Below are 17,469 nucleotides of genomic sequence, written 5' to 3' on the forward strand. Positions count from 1 at the left end.
TTGATGTGATTATTTAATTGTTTTGAGGCACAATAATTACATTTAATACAGCTGATTCTGTTAAATCATTTTTATTGATGAACACACACACACACACACACACACACACACAGACACACACACACACACACACACACCCACACACACACCTTAACAGTGATGTATTCATGAACATATTAACATAATTCCATAATTCAATGTGCATTTGCTATTTGAAGATATGAATAAAAAACGTAACTTCATTAACATTTTAGGCATTTTATTGTAAAGACAAACTTTGATAATAGTTGTCAAACTTTAGCTACATATTTTTACTTTAAAAAATATTTATATGATATAATGTATTATATTATTTATATAGTGTAATATGTCAAATGTGCTGTCAATAGCAATGTGAACAAGGAGGTCGTTTTGATGGTAAAGGCTTTGACACACTCAAAACAAAGAACTTTTTGCATGGTGGGGCTATAATGCAGCCATGGGAAGAGGCTAAACCATTTGGCCTGAAACAGCAACCTTTTATTGGGCAGCTGCTGTGCTGCAATGAATTTTACATCAGGCTGGTATGGCGCACTCCCCATGTCCAGGGCACTGCTGCCTTGACTTCCCTGGTCACTGGCACTCACACTGACTGCCTCCTATAGAGCAAACAAAGCGTAACCTGATTTGTATTCACACTAGCTTAACTTAATTTAAGACTATCACTTCAAATGCCATATTTACTGAGATAATTTCACAGTATATTACATATCTGAGAACTAACACCTCACCTGGAGCCCTGAAGCTCCAGCCACCTCTCCATCGTTCTGCTCTGCCCCTTCCTCTGCTGTCTGAGCATCCTATGTGAAAAAATATTACATAATTAACAGACCGATTCTACCTCACATTCAGTGCTGACCTTACTAAACACCGGACATTACAACAAATGCGTTGATTGATAGATATCTAACTTATGGGTCCACTCACTGTACTTACAGCCGAGGTAGCGAAATAACTTCTAATGTCTGTCGTCCTTTTCTTTTTTGGTGGCGACATGGTCTCGGAGACTCATAATAAATGTCAAACTCAGAAGGAGACGCGTTCACTGTCAGCACCATGGACCAAGCTTCCGTTCCGCGTGTGGCCAGCTGGCCGCCGCCTGTTGCAGCTAATCAAATAACGTAGATCCACGTTCTTTGAGCCATGGGTCGTTATAGTTCATAACAGCGAATTTTAAAATGAATGCTACCACTGCGTAGTATATTGAAATATTAAACTAATCAATGTAGATTTTCATTTATTTATTTTGTTTTTGTTAAAAAATACATATGTTTTTTTTTTATTAATATGGCAAAAATTGGTCGGGACTATTTTATATCCCTTGAATATTGGTCGTGACATGTCACGACCGTCCATACCCAAACCTACGCCCATGGATCAACTTAAGTAATGTGAAGGTACCACTGTAACATAAATTGGTTTCTCGGGCCTGCTGTGGTGGCGCAGGGGGTTAGCACGCCTTAGTCCTTAGTGGAGGCCTTAGTCCTCGATGCGGACGTCGCTGGTTCGACTCCCGGTCCCGGTGACCTTTGCCGCATGTCCTCTGCCCTCTTTCCTGTCTGCCTACTGTCGCAATAAAATACGAGGCACTAGCGCCGCAAAAACTCTTCGGGGAAAAAAGTTGGTTTCAACAATAAACGTAGCTTCAGCAGTTGCTAGCTGCTTCAGGCTCTGAGTTGAAATTGATAAAGTGTCAAAATGATCCGATTGCTATCCGCGGTTCTAAACTGCTTTGAATTTGTGTCGTTTCATCATCAGTGACCAGCAGCCTGATGTTTCTGTTCTCTTGGTTTGTTGTACTTCATGTCTGATTGATGGATTTCAGAATGACAGTCTGTGGTGGTGAAACTTGTAAGCTCTGCTGTTGCGGTCATGTCTATGTTTTAAAGTTATAATATCATGAGCTTTATTATTTGGGTATAAAAGACCCGGTCATTAGCCCCGCCCCCCGGCCCAACTCTGACTTGTTCTGCTTGTGGACAGCTCACCTGGTTTGTAGTTTTTTATTTTCAGAGCAGAAGAACCAGGAAGTAGAAGGTCTGCAGTGAAACAGACTACAAGTGGCTTATGTGATCTGAAAAAAAACTAATATTCTGACTGAATCAAACACATTTTAATATTTTATTTTGAAAGGAAGCAGCAGGAAAGTGTTGTATATAAACTTAATGGTGGAGAGCTCTCTTACAAAAGTCTCATTCAGAAATCCAGGATGAGACATAAACCCAAGCTTGACACATTAATTCATTCTAGCTTCATCCGTTTCACAAAAACCAAACCAAACTAAGGAGGTGCGACTATGTTGAGCCAGGCCTAAATAAATCAGATGAATATGTGTTAATAAATGTCTTAAAGAAACCATGAGTTGCTCACAGGCTCACTGATGCTACGCTAGATAAATTACATTAGTGGAAGTCAATATTATAATGTGCGGATCTGATAGTGTTTATTTTTTTCTCTTTCTCTCAGTGAAGGCGGATGCTTTTATTCTCCTATTACCTTCCTCATCTGCTCTGTGTTCTGCTCTGTGTATTGTACTATCACTTTTGGATCCTCTCTTTCTTTGCATGTCTTCTGAATTGTAAACTATGGATCTGGGTTTGATGAGGAGAATGAGCAAAGGAGAGCCTTCCTGCCCCAACAGGACATTTGCATCTGGATACATGATGAATTCCTGGGGGAAGTGAAAGACCCTGCATCTGTCAAATATTGTTGGTTGAGGATTTTTAAGATGTATATATAATTCAATTTTTGATGACAAGATTTCTGCTGTTTGGACTTGGCTGTTATCTGGTGTATCATGAAATTCAGAAAACATTGGCAGCTGTTCTGCCCATTGAGAGGCTGCCTGTCTCATACAAGGAAATGTCTTGCTGTGAACATTCAGACTCAGATGCTGTGTGAGCAGAACCACAAACAAGAAGAGATTCTTGCTGAGAGAAACATTTCAGTTGCAGTTCCTGAAATCTAAGGAACAAACATTGGAGAATTTACAAGCTCGGCTCGGCAGGACTGATCATGAGTTTGGCTGTCTGGAGTTGGCATTGAGGTTTATCAGTGAGAACAATTATTGTCATCTGAATCTGAATGTTAAAAATAATAATAGTACATGACTGAATATCAAAATGAATTTGCAGCATTTTATTTTATTTCAGGGAGGGAAAAAAGACCAAGACATGCAGACAAGAAGGTGTAATTACTGACAAACACACTGGATTCTGATGGGTTTGGGCCACCAGGCTGAACTAAGAGCAGCAGGTTACTGGCAGAGGATTAATTACCATGTAACATATGTGCTGTTGGTTTTGTGAAACCAAATCAAGGTTTAATTAAGTCAGGATATCTGATAAATCATGGTTTAATCTTCTATCCTTTTTTGGGAAACATCACTCAAAGTTTGAATCCAGCAAATAGAAACATGAAATAGTTTGTTCAGAGAAAAACCAAAGAAACATCAGCTGTTCATGTTGTTTGATTGCAGTTCATCAATAATCTAATAATCTTGAAGATTAACCTTTGAAAGGAAGAGATGAAACTTTGACCAGAAATCAGAAGTGGATGTTTTCTAAAAACATCAGAGAGCAAAAACAAACAAGAAAGTTCCTGAGGTCAAAGTTCAAGAAGGAAAAAAACAAGAAAACTTACAGTTTGTTCAAATGATCCAAAGAGTTGATGAAGAAAATATGAACAACAAAATGACTCTAAACTGAAAGTAAATGTGAGGGATGTGGTGGGACTGATGACATCACAACTCACATGATTTTTAGTTTCTTCTTTCAGAGCAGCAGAAAGTCTGCAGTGAAATTAGAGGCAGGTTGATAAAACCTTCATGAGGAAGGAGAGAAGTTCTGATGAAAATGTTTCATGATGGAATCATGAGGAGAAAAGAGTCCAGAGAAAAGAACAGCTGATTCCTGCTGCAGTAACTGGTCTGAATATAAATACAAACAGGAAATAATCAGAAAGACATATATTTATATAATTATTCTCTTTCTTATTTCTGAATCATGAGGCTTTTCACATTCCTGGGTAAAAGTTACTCAAGACATCAAAATGTACAAATAATATGAATTCTGATTTACTAGAAGTTACCTGTGGAAAACCACAAGGGTCAGAACTGGGTCCTAAACTTTTCTTACTTTACATAAATGATTTATGCAATGAATCTAATTTGTTAACATTTACTTTATTTGCTGATACATTATTTTGATCTGGTCAGTTTGGAGCAGCAACAGTTTAATGGAAGGAGAATTACAAATATTAATGATGAGACAAAAATAGATTAACACTAAATTATGGAAACATTTGTAATATTTAGTAACAAGAAAATAAAAAAATGAAAGTGCATACTTTAAAATGTTCTGATTTAGTAGAGATCAGAACAACATTGATTATTTACAAAGTCTATAATAAACTCCTTTCATGGTGTAAAGAAACATTGTTAGAAATGAAAGAAACAAACTATAAACTAATAGAAAATGATTTATTTAGGATGAATATTAAAAACAATTGTAGGTAATTTAGAGGGATTTCTAGTTTGCAATAATTTAGTGAGGAGATAAAAGTGTTTTTCTTTCTTTAAAATATTTGCTAAACAAATAAAATAAGGTTTATGATGTTTTTTGTGAGTTTGTCTACAAACTTAGCTGGAAATCCTTGAAGATGTTTTATAAAAATATACAGGAAATATTTTGCTGCTTTGATTTTGATGATGATTTATGTAGAACAGAGTGAAAGTTTTATATGTTTGTTTTTCTATCTGAACTTTTTTCAGTTTAAACTTTGTATTCTTGCCATTGACAGTAATTTAAACTTTGTTTAATTATTTCTATACTTGTCTTGTTTTTCCAGCTTCGTGTTTTTTCTTGGTTTTGTGTTTGTTGGTTTTCAGCTCTTTTCTTTTAATGAATAAAATCATCATTTGAAAACTGTTTATTGAATTTAATCAAGTTTTTCTTCATCAAATATTAAAATCAGTTTGATGATCTGAAACATTTCAGGTGGACAAAAAGGCAAAACAGAAGAAATCTGTAAAGGAGCAAATACTTTCCACAGCACTTTATGTTTCAGGTCCAAAGAAATCAAGCGGTCCAGTCTGGATTTAGAAGCAGAATGTTCTGTTTAAGGTGTGACTGGAGTCCAGTTGTTCTGGGTTTCTGGATGAGTCCAGAACCTTCTGGATCAACCAAACCAGATGCTCAGATCTTCTCATCTGGAACATCTGGGAGAGCTTCTGACTAAAACTACAGACATCAGGTTCAATGAGGATCTGAGATCTGAGAACGTTTCTATGAAGCATTTTAATCCTCTTGTCTCTGTTAGGTGGACAGTGGAGAAAAAGAAGCAGAAAAAAGCAGAACTAAGAACTGGGACATGATGGAAACCAGAACTTTCTGACCTCAGATCTGGAAAACAAACTTTAACTGAGACGTTACTGAAGCTTGATGTTCAGTTGATCCAAATCTAAAGCTGGTCTACTGGGACGACTTTAGGGTTTGTTTGTTTCTGCTCACCTGGAGCACCAGCCGGGTGGAGTCAGTCTGAGTTCCTTCATCATCTAAAGAGAGCTGGAGAACATTGAAGATCCTCCTGGAAAAAATGGGAGCTTTGGAAAGAAATGAGCAGGAAGAGAAAGAAAAATGGATCTTCATCACTTCTGAAGTGGACGACATCAGAGTTGGATTCAGTGGAGTCACATGAAGAACAGAACACTGAGGCTAGAATAATAAACATCATGCTAAATATTAGCTGCAGCTCCGTCAGAAGAAGCTTCAGGTTGAATCTAAAGGAGGCTGAAGATCTCAAAGTGGATGAGAGGAAACCTGATGAGCTCTACAGTCCACTAGATCCAGATCAGAACCCTGGAGAACATCTACGCTGGAAGCAGAGCCACAAGCTAGAAAAATATCCAGGTTTCTATCCAACCTGAACACAGGAAGTCCTTTCTTCTTCTGCTGCAGCTGAGAAGGTCCTGCTGCAGAACTGAAGCCACACAGTTCCTCCACAGCAGAACAGAGGAGGTTCTGGAGGAGACCAGGGTCCACATCTGGACTCAGAGTTCTCCTGAGCTTCAGCAGAGCTGCTGGGTTTGGTTCTGATCCGCCTCTGTTCTGGTGTCTGATCTTCAGAGACCATCTGAACCGACCCATCAGAACTCAGTTGAGGTGGTGGCGGATGAGGATGGGGCGCGGCGAGGAGGAGGAGGAGGAGGAAGAGGAGGAAGAGTGCCGTAATCCATCTCTCTGCTGTGGAGAACCTGTTTGTCACTGATTTCACCTTCTTGTCTGTTTGGCTCTTTTTTTCAGCCAGCATTAAAATGCCGCTAATTCATTTTGGTATTCAGTCAGCACTATTATTATTTCAACATTATGATGGTCCCAAACCTATCAGTTCTTCTACTATTCTGGCTGCATACAACTTCCTTGTTCTGAGGACATTGAGTCTGTGAAAAGCATTAAGACAGACAGACAAATATGAGAAACTTTTGTGAGGAGATTCAGAGTGCAGTGGAAGAAGGAGAACAAAACAGAGACAATGTGATTGATGAATGTTGGATTCTTGCTCCTGAATCTGAAGCTGTAAGATTACAGTGTGATGAGAATCTGAGAGATATTCTGATGAGGACAAAGAACAGGATATTGCCCCCGACTACAGTCATCAGTCTGATGCTGGAACAGAAGTCAGAGTCATCAGAGAACAGCCTTCAATTGATCCAGCTGTGTTACGCACAATTGATCAGAACCTGAACCAGAACCAGAACCAGGCCTGTGTGTTCTATGCAGTAAGAGACTGGTGTATTCAGTGTTTCTGTGCTTTGAACCCTCATCCATTTTACTTCTATGTCAACGGTGGAGCAGGAAGTGGAAAATCCCACCTGATTAAATGTATTGACTCTGAAGCAAGCACTGCTCTGGATCATCAGATCCATCAGTAGCCTCTTCTACTGATGGAGAGGAGGCTGACATATCAAATCAAACTGTCATGTTGACTTCATTTACAGGAACAGCAGCTTTTTCTATCAATGGCTGTTTGTTACATTCACTGCTCAAACTACCCAGGAGTCTAAAACCTCCCATTCAAGGACTTGATACTCAACTAGATGAAGTCAGATTTGAGCTTTTAAATGCTGAAATTATTGCTACTGATGATATTTCAGTGCTTTCAAAACCTCTTTCTGCTGATGTGGATGCAAGACTGAAAGAAAAGGAAATCACTGAGATTTTGGAGGAACGTCTGTTTCAGGGTCGTTGACGTATCAGGATTTCCATCAGGGGAAATAAAACATTTAAAAATATGTTTATCCATTGCAATTATTAGAACATTTGAAATGTTGTGCACACAGAAATTATCATTAAAATTAAAATGAGACGTTTTCAGAGGTTTTTTATCAATATGATTCGGCTGTGGTCTTAAAAAATGTCATGTGGTGCGACCGTGATTTATCTTAAAATAAAGTATTTTCCATGATTTATTAAATATTTTTTATAAGTTTAATTTTACTGAAGGTGTTTTGAAAACAAAGTTTTTAATTTTCTTTGTATTTTTCTGACAATTATGACAGTTTTTCCCCTAAAAATGAACCAGTTCCATTTATAATTGTCTTATATTTTTCTCCACCATTTCATCAAACTGTGTTAAAAATAAATAAACTCCAGTCACTTGAGGAAACTGTATTAGTGATTAATATTTCTGCTCCAGAAATTAGATATTCCATTTTTAGTTCAATACATTTACTTTTTAATTGGTCACCAAATGATTTATAGAATAAATGTCGGCCAGTAAACGGGTCAAAATCCTTTAAAAAATAAAAATAGTATCACATCCAGTAACAGTACATTACAAAAAACACAAATTAAACACACCAATTTAATTCACATCAAAATTAATGCAGTAATCAACTTTGTAACAAACATTTCAAACAGATCCTCATAAAATCAGAATGTTCAGTAGATTGATTTTATTTTCTGAAATTTTAAAAACAGAAATGTTCAGGTTTTTCCTGCTGGTTCTGATCACCATGAGGTCCGATCACTGCCGATCACAGATACCGATCACATGGATTGGCTGTTAATGTTTGGCTTTAGGTAGAAATGCTACTATGTGATCTGGCAAAATGGAGCCATAAAATCACCTCATTTAGACAAAAACATGTCCAATACTTGCAGGCTCATGGCTGATTGTTCTGGTTCTGATGGCTTGTTTCTGACCCAGTAGAGTAATTCAGCAGAACGCAGGGAGGAGGCAGAGGAACTCCATTTGTTCTCTCAGATTATCTCATGTTAGGACATAGAGAAAGTTACATTAAAACTTTTTTAAAGTTTCCTCCTCAGTACCGCGTAGCGATGGTCCAACAAAGAATTATTGTGATGATTAATCAGGTTAAAAATTGGCTCATTCTGAAGATTTTTAACCATTTAAACCTTTTTTATACAGTTTTATACATTAAAAGATACAAAAACAGATAATTAAATCACTTTACAAAGTTTTGTCCATCTATTTTTAAACTTTCTAACTTCTTTTCTGCAGTTCCAGGGTGAGTCTTTCTTCATGACTCTTTAAGGAATGAGAAGCTCAGCTCAATGTTTTTATCCAACCTTGTTATTAATCAGTGAAATAAGTTGGAGGAGAGACGTTTGGTTCCTGTTGCAGCTCAGTGTTAATCTGGTTAATCTGAGAGATGAGCTCCAGTCTAACACTGCAGTGAGGATTAAAACCGGCCAGACAAGGTGAGGGACGGAGGAGAGGTCACCATCAGGAAGTTTGAACCTCTGCAACAAACTGCATTTTAATCACAACCAGCTGCTGATTTTACTGGGTTTTGCTTTTTCCAGTTAAATCCTTTATTTTCCGGTTTGGGTTGAATCAGGTGTGGCCCACGTTGGCGCTGTGGCGGGTCATATCCATGTTGGTTTATTCACTAAAAACAGGTTTACTTTTTGTTATCAGATTTAAATGTAAAATATAGCAGAGATGCAGCGATCAGACCTTTTCTGTCCAACACTGATCTCCAGTTTTCATTCTGCTCTGATCTTCCAGTTCCTGGGATTTTTCCTCCAAAGAGAAAAATGTTCTGCAGGTTCTGAGTTTCAGGTAGAAGTTCTGAATGAAACAGAAAATATGAAGATTTTCCCACTTTAGGGTTCAAAGCATTGACCTCTGACCTTCATGGGATGGGAATGTTTGACTTTAAATCAGGACTTTCTGAAAGGCAGAGTTGATGAAAAAAATCTTTTTAATGCAAATATTTAAATTTGAACAGGAAAAGAACAGAATGAGCAGCAAATGAACCAAATGCAGAAGAAAAATGTTTTTATTTAAAACACATGAAGAAAAACTGCAGCAAATTTAAAAAAGGAAGATTTAATATTCAAATCTGACATGTTGAGAAAAATAGGAGCCGATAGAAACAGAAAATGATCAGTGATTGAGAAAAACTGATCAACATTTCAATGAAATCTGATGAATGAAAGGAAAGAATAAGAGAAACAACATCTTGATATTCAGTGTGAAGCTTTGACTGGAAACAGACAGAAAAACATGAGGATCCTGGAATAATCCTGGAATAATCCTGGAATAATCCCAGCTTCCATATTTAAAGGTCTGGAAGAAGAAAAAGTTTCCAAGGACTCAATCAGAATTGTTTCACCAAGAAATAGATTGTAGAGACTGAACTATCTGTTCAACAGTGAGAGAGTTTCTCTGACAGGAGGAAAATCTTTAGACTCTTTAGACTCAACTCAGCACAGAAACACTGAGGAACCAGAACTGGACCAGAACCCAAATCCAGGAATCAGAGGTTCAGTGAATGTGGTGTTGAAGGTGTGGAGGAGGATCAGTGAGTCAGAGGAAACTGTGTAGAAGGACAGAATGCCAGCAGGACAGTCCACATACACTGCTACTCTGTTAGAGACAGAGGAGGAGGAGAGACGAGTTTCTATCTTATTGTGACAGACAGAGTAACCATCATCAGAGCAGCTCAGACTCCAGGAATGATTATTATATCCAAACACACAGTCTCTACTGTCTCCTTTCCTCCTGATTCTTCTGTAACTCACTGATATCTCAACATCTCCTCTCCACTTGACCTCCCAGTAACAGCGACCAGTCAGACCAGTTCTACACAGCAGCTGAGACCAGTTATCAAATCTGTCTGGATGATCAGGATATGACTGAAGCTCCTCCCATGTCACCTTCCTGTTGTCTTCAGACAGTTTGAGTTTCCTGCTCACTGTGTTTGTGTCGATGGTGAGTTGACAGGAATCTGATGGAGAGAACAAACACAATCCAGCTGCAGTTATTGATCATTTATTGACACTTTGATGATGACTCCTGAATGAGTGATGTGACAGTTTGAAGATGGTTGAATGTGAGCTGCTTTGTTGTCATGAATCAGAAGAAAAACACACTTACACTTCCTCAGACCTGGTGTCAAGAATGGGACTCCAGCAGGCTCCACCCTGAAAGGAGGAGGGGGGTCAGACCATCAGTCTCTTTCAGCAGCAAACATGGACATTACATGTCTCTCAGACACACATTGTCAAACCAGGGAGAGGCTTCCATCATCACACACCTCTGACAAACACCTCCAACCTTTCAGCACTTCCTCTACCAACCAACACCACCAGGTGGCGCTGCTGCACACATTTACAATGAGACCAAGAAGAAGAAGCAGCATCCTGAATCCAGCAGCTGCAGTAATGGCTTGTGAAAGTGTCCAAGGAGCATCTGGAACCAGAACCAGCAGATCCAACAGTCCAGAGAGTCTTTGTTTGCATCTTTCCTCTCAGATTTCCAAGCTGCTCTGAGAGGGAAATGACATCATCATTCTACTGATGATGTCACGCTCTGATGTCACTGATCAGGAGCTGCTTGACTTGTACATTTCCAGCATGGAGGACAGAGAAGATCTCAGCTCTGATGAGGAGCTGGCCTGCCTTCAAACTGATTCAGGGTCAAAGAAATATTTCCAGATGAAGTCAGACTAAAATGTTGGATTGTCCTGCTGTTGCAATCAGAGGCCAAGAAGAAGCTTCAAGTTCTTCTCCTGTTCAGCTCTACGTTCCTGTCAGAGACTTCAGCTCCTCATGAGGAGAACAACTAAAGCCTGGAACAGACTGACACTAACATCCTGACATCTCATCCCTGAACAAAGCTTTGCAGCATCAAGGTGACTCTTAGCGCCATATATGGACAGATTTCCTCTAAAGGGGGCGGAGCCTGGATTGGAGGAACCAGCAGCAGCTTCCAGGAACAAACCTTGGGAACCTCTGGAGGAGAACATGGAGATGAGATTCCTGCTTTAATCAGTGGATTCATTGATAGTGTTGAGGAAAAATGATTATTTTTAGTGCTTAATACAGTTAATCTTACGGCATGTGTAAAAGTTATATTCAACACTCTTATTTGGAACAGGTTTTGTGTGAGCATTCGGGATTGGGCAAAATGAGCAGGCATTCAGACAGGCAGGGGCCTCCCGCTGTGCGGCTAGATCACACGAAGCCATAAAATTAGCATTCCGATGGGGCAGAAGCACTGGAGTTTGAGAGAGAGACATCTGGTCTGGCCACAGCAGATAAAACCTGCAAGAAACCAACATCTGGGATGGTGTGAAATTTAATGCAACATAGAAGACTGAAACCGCTAACATTTAATTTCTAAGTATTAATACCATGTTTTTACTGAAGATTGTATTATCTCATTTTAAAACTACTAAATGATGAATGTATTTGAAAACTGTATTATTTGTGATGATATCAGAAGCAAATGGAGATTGTTTGAATGAAAATGTTTTGTTTACTATTAGAAAATGGCTCAGGAATTATACCTTATTTTGTCCTGTGGAGTTTATGTGTTATTTTGGCAGGACTTAATCTTTTGGGGTGCTGACTGAAGAGAAGCAAAACTGGGGTTTGTAAACATAACATTTCCTTGAAAATTACCAGATGCAAGTCTCTTTGAGAATTTTAGGAGAGATAATGGAAGAGACTTCAGATTCCAAAGGTATCTGCAAAGTCTCATCTCAGGACCTTTCTGCGCCCGGGATCGCCGTACCACCACAGGGGTCAGAACTAAGTGGTTCACCCTTTTGTTTTGACAGAGACCAGATGGCCCTTCGATCTTTGCCGTAAATTAAGGGAGTTCTTAAGTTTCTCTGAGTCCCTAAGGGAGTTTCTAGTTGGTCGAAGAGCGGAACGCCTTGATTGCATATATTAAATAGAAGAAACACCCCCTAAGTATAAAATTTCGTGTCAGCGCTAAAAATTCAGAAAGCTATCACTATTTTGCTTTTTTGCATCAGCTCTCTCCAAAGACGCGTCTTTGCCCTTTCTTTGTTTTTCTTTCTCTACTTTTTTCCTGTTTCAGGTAATGAATGTATATCTCTGTACCTCTGCAGCTTTGTTTGATTGATTCATGCATTGCTTTGTATGGGATTAAACTCTGTGATCTGTGACGTCAACGCGCAGTGTTGTTGTTTCTCTCTAGCTGCAGCGCCGCCCGTTGAGAGGACCCGGGAATTTAAGGAAGAAGGAGCCAAACGTTATGTCCAAAAGTTAATTTTAAATTAATCTTCCTTAACAATAGAAAACATGACGACTGAAATATCTGAGAGCTGCAGCTCCATTTTCTACAGATCTGCTGGAACATCAGATAGAAATGAAGAATTTCATCATTTCACATCAAATCTGTTCATCTTCCACAGAAACAACTGAATTATTGACCTGAACTGGTTCTAAAGGCCTGGATGGTAAAAACATCCATTGTTTTTATGTCTCATTAGTTTCCAGAAGGAGTTGAAATGTTTCAGAAGCTTTTATCCAGCAGCTCAGTAAAGATCTCTCCTCTTTCCAACCTGATTTAGTCCATGAAGCAGAACATCTCTGCTGCTGCAGCAACAGGAGGAAACTTCTCCAGCTCTCAACTTCTACACTCTGACTGCTTGGAAACAGATCAGGGAGGAACAGCCTTTTCTCCAGGCTGCCTCCTCCTGACTCTAGCGCCACCTACTGGCTGTTCACCAGAGGTGGAGAAAGAACTCAAACAATGTACTGAAGTAAAAGTACAAATAAACAGACAAAAATGTTCTCTAGTAAAAGAACCACATTAACATTTTTACTTGAGTAAAAGTAAGAAAGTACTGACTTTTATAAATACTTAAAGTACTAAAAGTAAAAGTACTTGCTGAATGTTTTACGTAATGGCTAATACAATATCATTAAGTGTACCAATCATATTTAATATTAATACATCAGTAATGAGCCATTTAATGATCAATGCTGCAGATAAATCATGTTTTATTGTGTTTACTCTCTGTGACAGTTTAGATTTAGATTTGTGATTCTATGCATCAGAATTTCAGGATGACCTGCGTCTCTCTAGCAGTCCTTAACTACAGTCATTTTTAATAAATTAGAATATTTATGAAAAGTATTTCAGTAACTCGGCTCACAAGTTAAACACATCATACAGATTAATTCCCCACAAACTGTTTTAAAGCTTTTATTCGTTAATGATGATGATTTGTTGCTTACAGTTAATGATAACATTACATTTCTGATCAGATTACAGATCAATAAAAACAATTAATGCAGAAATGTGGGTCTAATGAAAAATATGTTTAATATCTGCTGAAGTTGTTTTAAAACCTGACAAACGAGCCTCATGGGAACCAATATTCTAATTTACTGAATATGACTGTAAATGTAAATATGAGATGGAGATTATTCACATTAATTCAGTAACCAGGATGTGGAGGAGTTTAACGTTACTGGGACATTAATGGCAGGAGACGCTGCGCTCCATGCGCCCCGACCGCAGTAATCAATGTTACTGCCAGTTCAGCTGCTTACAACTATTTAATTGTTTTATTTATTGCAGTCGATTTAAACTAGAAGCTGGTAAGATTACATTAAACTTCTCTAACCTAAATCAATTTAACACCCAAAACTCAGACAGCGTTTAGCAGCTTAACTTTTAAAGCTTTTATTTGTTAATGATGATGATTTGTTGCTTACAGTTTCAGCTTCAAACTAAATGTTTCCCAGCAGACTGACTAAATACATTTCTCCCTCTTCCTCCTCTATCAGACCTTCTCTGCTCCTGCAGCAGGTTCCTCCATACCTGAGAGCTTCCAGTCTCCAGTGTGGATCCTTCAGTCCAGCCGACAGCAGCTTCACTCCTGAGTCTCCTGGATGATTGTAGCTCAGGTCCAACTCTTTCAGATGGGAGGGGTTGGAGGTCAGAGCTGAGGCCAGAGAAGCACAGCCTTCCTCTGAGACCAAACAGCCTGATAAGCTGCAGACACACAATTCATCACATGATGAGAAAATGAGAACATTGAGGTAGAACCCAAGGTCTGAACTGATGGATGGATGGATGGATTTGTAACATGTGGAATAATTAAGAAAGCCAAGCAACTGCTGGGATCTGTAATAATGTTTCTTTTTGCTCCTAAGATGCAGCAATTTGTCAAGTGCCCAGAATTACCTGAGAGTTTCCAGGTTGCAGTTTGGACTCTTCAGTCCAGCAGAGAGAAGCTTCACTCCTGAATCCTGCAGGTTGTTGTTACTCAGGTCCAGTTCTCTGAGACTGGAGGACTGGGAGCTGAGAACTGAGGACAGAGCTTCACAGCTTCTCTCTGAGAGGTTACAGCCACTCAGTCTGAGGAGACAGAGAGAAAAATCTGTTATTGAGCAAATCAGAAATATTTATTTCTTTATTTCCAGTCAAGAATTTTCTTCTTGGAAAGATTGAAAGGACTTTTTACTTCACATATTTTTATTTTGACCTTTATTGTGAACTGGATCATTTTGTAGATGGTTCTCCTGTCTTGAAGGTTTGAACAACAGACAACAAGGAGGCTGGCAAGAGAAATATTACAATCCACCATGAACTAAATGAATCCAGTGTCAGTTTTAACAGAAAGAGTCCAGTGGAAATCTAGGCTGAATATCAGCATCAGAGCTGGTTTGAGAGAAAACACCAGCTTCAAGCAAAGCAGAGAGAATCTCAGATTTCATCTTTCACTTTTTAACTGCTTGGATACAGAGATGGAAAACTGAGCAGCAACTGACAAAAGCTGTTCCTTTGAGCAACAAGCTAACTATTTAGCTTCAAACTAAATGTTTCCCAGCAGGGACTTCCGGTTATGGCGTCTTACTGAGCAGCTGCTGGGCTCTGAGCTCCAACCAATATATCGTGCATTTAGATATCTAGACCACTGCAAAGATATTTTTCGTACGAGCAAACTCCCTGGGATTCAATTCATCCTGCCAAGATGCCGAGTAAACAAATTAAAAGCGAAAACAACCAGCAAAGAGGGATCCGATGCTGGTAGCAAAGTGGAAACCGATACATTGATCTAAAATGGTATTGATATAAAATGGCGGCGCCCTGTATGGCTGCGGCTGCATGGGCTCTCGACAACTTGTGAGTATCTGAGCAAAATACGCCGCCTAAAACGCTACAAACTTTGCATCCACTCAGTAAGTTAGCATATGATCGCCAGCGTCTGCCGGAATTACGATCATCAAGTGATTTTGGACTCATAAATACGACTACTCTGGAGTGTTTACGTGATCTCGGAGTGCTACGGAGGCAAGACCCAGCGGCCCACAGCGCAGCGGACTCGCCTAGCAGCACTGGTCGGAGGAGGAGCAAGCGAAGGCGGTGCTAAGCTAAACGCTAACCCCCACAGATCGCCGCTTCCGTCCATCTTCCTCTCCAACGTCCGCTCTCTGGACAACAAAATAGACCATCTGCAACTGGAACTATCTTCAAAGAGAGAGTTGAGGAACTGCTGCACTCTCATTCTGACGGAGACATGGCTCAACTCGTCCATACCGGACAACGTTGTTAGCCTGGAGGGGCTCGCTACATTCCGCGCAGACAGGAGCAGCGCTCTCAGCGGTAAAACCCGAGGAGGGAGGCTGTGTATTTACATCAACAACAACTGGTGTAAAAATGCCATGACTGTCGCCAGTTACTGCTCCCCGGACATCGAGCTTGGACTGTTAACTGCAGACCATTCTACCTGCCCAGGGAGTTTACTGTTGTTAGCATCACTGCTGTGTATGTGCCCCCCAGTGCTAACACTAAAGAGGCTATGAGTGTTCTCTACCGGACCATCAGTGACTTGCAATCCTCACACACAGAAGGCGTTTTCATCATTGCTGGGGATTTTAACCAGGCCAACATGAAGACTGTTCTCCCTCACTTCAACCAGTATGTGAATTTTCCAACCAGGGGAGTGAATACTCTAGAGTTGGCCTACGCCAACATCAAAGAAGCATTTAGAGCAGCCCCCCACCCCCACCTTGGTTCTTCAGACCACCTATCTGTTATGCTAATTCCTGCATACAAGCCCCTGCTGATCAGAACAAAACCTACAGTGAGGCAGGTGAGAGTGTGGACTGAGGGGGCCATGGAGGCACTTCAGGACTGTTTTGAGTGCTCTGACTGGGAGATGTTCAAGGCAGCAGCCACTTACAATGACCAGATCAACATCGATGAGTACGCCATGACTGTGTCAGCCTACATCAACAAGTGCACAGAGGACGTCAGCATCACTAAGAACATTATCACCCGGGCCAACCAAAAACCCTGGATGACTAAGGAGGTACGGGAAATGCTAAAAGCACGGAACTCAGCCTTCAAGTCTGGCGACAAGGAGGAACTGAGGACAGCGAGAGCCAACTTGAACCGTGCTATCAGGTTAGCAAAGCGAACCCACAGTCAGAAAATACAGGAGTTCTTCCACGACACCAGCAACACCAGGAGTATGTGGCAAGGCATAAAGGCGATCACAGATTACAATCCATCCTCCCCCCCAGTGGGTGAAATTGATGCTGACTTTCTAAATGGACTCAATAACTTCTTTGGGAGGTTCGAGGCACTGAACAGTACTCCGGCAGAGAAAACTGTTCCCCATCAGGAAGAGGAGGCACTCTGCCTGGACTCAGTCAATGTGTTGAAGACTCTGAAAAGAGTCAACCCACAGAAGGCCCCAGGCCCCGACAACATACCTGGGCGGGTGTTCAGGGAATGCGCAGGTCAACTGGCTGGTGTCCTAACAGACATTTTTAACACCTCACTGGACCAAGCCACAGTGCCAGCATGTCTCAAAACTGCCTCCATCATTCCGGTGCCAAAGAAACCTCAAGTCACCTCTTTCAACGATTACCGGCCTGTGGCACTGACTCCCATCATGATGAAGTGCTTTGAAAGGCTGGTAAAAGAACACATCCTCTCCAGACTCCCCTCCACATTCGACCCGTTCCAGTTTGCCTACCACCGAAACCGCTCCACTGAGGACGCTATCTTCTCCACCCTACACCTGAGCCTGGCTCACCTGGAGGAGAAGAACACTCATGTGCGGATGTTGTTCCTGGACTTCAGCTCAGCGTTCAACACAATCATCCCACAGCATCTGGCAGG

General features: G+C 40.3%; 1 long non-coding RNA gene across 1 annotated transcript; it reads right to left on the minus strand.

Annotated features, from left to right (window-relative positions):
• Positions 1-399: 399 nt before the first annotated feature.
• LOC116724694 (uncharacterized) lies at positions 400-888 on the minus strand. Its single transcript, XR_004340249.1, has 2 exons — positions 771-888; positions 400-638 (listed from the first exon to the last, which is right to left on the minus strand). It is a non-coding gene; the product is annotated as an uncharacterized LOC116724694 (long non-coding RNA).
• Between the last annotated feature and the right edge of the window lie 16,581 nt (positions 889-17,469).

The sequence above is a fragment of the Xiphophorus hellerii genome, chromosome 8, assembly GCF_003331165.1.
Source record: "Xiphophorus hellerii strain 12219 chromosome 8, Xiphophorus_hellerii-4.1, whole genome shotgun sequence".
NCBI lineage: Eukaryota > Metazoa > Chordata > Actinopteri > Cyprinodontiformes > Poeciliidae > Xiphophorus > Xiphophorus hellerii.